The sequence below is a fragment of the Blennius ocellaris genome (assembly GCF_963422515.1).
Source record: "Blennius ocellaris genome assembly, chromosome: 15".
In the NCBI taxonomy this organism is placed as follows: domain Eukaryota; kingdom Metazoa; phylum Chordata; class Actinopteri; order Blenniiformes; family Blenniidae; genus Blennius; species Blennius ocellaris.
Window position 1 is genome coordinate 6,181,026 of NC_137664.1, and position 3,535 is coordinate 6,184,560.

The window sequence follows — 3,535 nt, forward strand, 5'->3', positions numbered from 1 at the left end:
ATAAAATCTCCTTGTATTTCCTTGTAAAGTGTTTTGTTGTCAATATACCAGTTAGCTCAGCAATAAAAGACCAGACTCAAAGGGGAAACAACCAGCTCAGGGTCCTGCATTTACAACATATCAAAACATTTTGTTATGAATTGACCAAAACTAGATCTTGAGTCATACACCACGATACAGTTTGTTTTTTTTATAAGATAGTCCACATAATAATCATCAGGACTCTGCTCTTCCTTTTTGTCCTTTTAAAAAAAACTAAAAACAAAACCGTAGTATCATTTACATCTATGTAAATATTTACAATATTTACTGTCAACAGTTTCCTGTAAACCAAAATCCATAAGATGAACTGATAAAAACAAATTTATTTGCCATAAAAATTAACAACATCGCTTTTGGATTAACGGCACGTCGGGATTAAGTAGTGGAACCGCCATGCTGAGAATTTTAGAACTGAAAAACGTTGAAAATTGTTACATTCAAAAGAAAACTAGACAAATGAACGGTCAAAATTAATGGTTTCCATGGAGACAGTTTAGCAGCATGTCTGAGCACAACTAAGGAAACTGCTTGGAAAATCGTTTGAAATCTCTTACTGACGAATTGGTTTACATCTAAAATGCCACACGGATATTGAAGAAGGATAAAAGAGCCTTGCGCCTCGTGAAATGACTTACTTTCGAAGAAAGTCTGGCATTCGCTGAAGTCAGCGTGTAGCTTCTGACGAGAGCGTTCAGCACTTTCTGTGACGTGCTTACCCCGATGCATCATGGGTAATGTAGTTGAAAGCCACCGTAAAGATTTACTGATCTAACGTAAGCTGGTTTCAGGTTTTGACGTGTTAAATGTGCTTCAGACACAGACATTAAATCATTATTGTCACTAAACAGAGCTGTACTAGTTGTTTCCCCCCGTTTCCAGTCGATATTCCGAGCAAAGATAAATATCTGTTGGTTTTTTGTATCACATTTAGCAACACAAGCAATATTTTTTTTTTCTAATCGAGGAATAAAATAATTAACTATGTAACTCTGTGCACAATACATTAAGAAATAATAAAATGTGACATTTTTTCGGTTAAAAAACAGGTTTGATTGCCGATTAAAAAAAAACATTAAAAAAAAAAATCACACACACAACAAACTCAAACAACTCCAGTAAATAAAGTGAGTAAACTTGGAAAACAAAGAAAAGAAAAAAAAAGATCAAGGCAGTGGAAAGTGAGGGCAGCTCTCTCGTGGGTAAAACGACAGTGAAAACAACAAACAATCTTTCCAAAAATGACATACAAATGTTGTCAGGGCTGTTTACCAGCAGAGGGCAACAAACAACCCCCCTGCCTCCTTGAAGTGTTTTAAAAGTACAAAGTATTGTTGCTTTTCTACTTGACTTTTACAGGTATAGAATTGTGAAAAATACACACCCACCAGTTTCCTATAACCTGTGATTTTATGCAATAAAATGTCCCCTAAAATATATCTATTTCGCTGGTGTACAACACTGCAGCAGAAGCTGCGAACATTAATTTTTAGTTGGGGAAAAAAATTGCTTTAATGGTGGAAAATAGTTGAGCTTTATGTGTCTAAGCCCTAATTTTAATATCCGACATGTGGAGCTCCAATAAAGTTGAATATTTCTGCCTTTTTATCTTCATTTTCACCAACATTATCAATGAAAAGTAATAAAGCTGTGCAGATATTTAACAATAATCCTCTAGTCTCCATCTCCAAAAGTGACAATCACATATACACACACATTCACAAAAAAAAGAAAAAAAAAGAGGCTAGATTCAAGTAATCATTTATACTTCAAATTTAGCTAAAATAGAAATGGTTTGCGTGCACTTTGCCAAATACTGACCAGGCGTTAACGGCTTCCTCGGGCGAGAGAGAGAGAGGAAACGTTTGCGTGCCAAGTTGCCCAGTGTTGGGGATATGGAATGATGGAAATATACAGAATAAAATGGAAATATCAGATCCTTTTGGCCGGTTCAAAGTGTACCAACAAGACAGATGCCTTCTCAGAGGGCAAACGTAAAGTTTCATATTTAGTTTGAGCTTTCTGAAGTCTGATCCTTTTGTGTGCGCTGGGTAAACATCTTATTTAGAAATGGTGAAGGTGGCTATGATTATGTCAACTCTATGATTTATGGCCAAGTATTCCCACATAACATAGAAGAAAATAGATTTTTTTTTTTAAATGTGGTTGAAGCATCACTCCAGTACATTCAGAGTCCTGACTTGGAGGAGGAGTTCCAGGTTATGATGCAAATCACTGCATCAGGCAAGCTTTTGATACTTTTACCGAGAGCATCAAAAAGAAACCATTAAAACCATTTAATAGTAAAAATGGAAATTTCTCTTCAATATACATCTCCTGTGGTGTCCGCTTGCAGGCGTCTCACCATTTAACTGAATTTAAACCGCTTAAATACAAAACAAACTTTCAACTACTTTTGCAAACGATTTCTCCAAAAACAGAAACAGTGGATTGAAGCTGAACGAGGTGGGAATGAGACCGAGTGAAAACAGCAGCAGTGTAGCAAATAGGAGCTATCAATTACACCTTTTTCTGTGGTCTGTGTCCCTTAAGCACTCAGCCTCATCAGTGCATTTCCCCTACAAGAAACATATCTGTGCCTTAAAATTGCTTCTCATCGGTGAGTCAGACGCTGCAGCACGCTATTGATGGTAACAGTTTGTAAACCTCTGAGATGAGGATAATGTTTCTGTTGTTTTTTTTGCTATTGTATGACATTATTTGTTAAAAAAAGAAAAGAAAAAAGAAGCTGTATCTGAGTCAGCCTGTATTTTTCACACAATATGAAGTCAGACGATTCACTGTTGGGACTAATTTAAGCTTCACTCGAAGCTCCTTCCTGTTACCAGACCATGTTGTATTTGTCCGTTGTGAAATCCACAAACCGAAAAAAAAAAAAAATATTAGGATTCTCTTTCTTCAAACTACCATGACTAAAAAAAAAAAAAGACCCAATTTTCCATCGTTTGCTGATTTTGGGTGTGTAAAAAAGAAAGAAAAAAAAAGAACATTACCGCAAGTTCTGTAGACTGAAAGACAAGTCTACAGGTAACAAACGAGCCTCTTTGCACCAGAAAGCCTCCACTCATACAGTACAAGTCTCATACAGTAAACATGTACAGTAAACATGTTCAGTGAGGGGCTGGAAGTGAAGCGTCCTACAAAAAAAACAACAAAAAAAACAACAAAAATTCATCACAGCCACCACAGTACGACTTTGACATCACGAGAGGTTAGCGGTTGTATCCTCGCCAAGAGTGCCACTTTTGTGCACCCACGTAAAAAAAAAAAAAAAAAAAAGAAGTTTGTGGTCTGCTTTTATAAACAGCAAGTCAGATGAAAAAGTCTTCTGATGGAATAACAAAACAAAGTTTTCAATTTAAATCGGACCAAGGTGTCTTCAGGTGATGCAACCCTGGTTTGTCTTCACAACGTGAGCCAGTTTTTTTTGCTTCATTTTGGCTCCACACATCCATAAGAATATAAAAAAAACCCA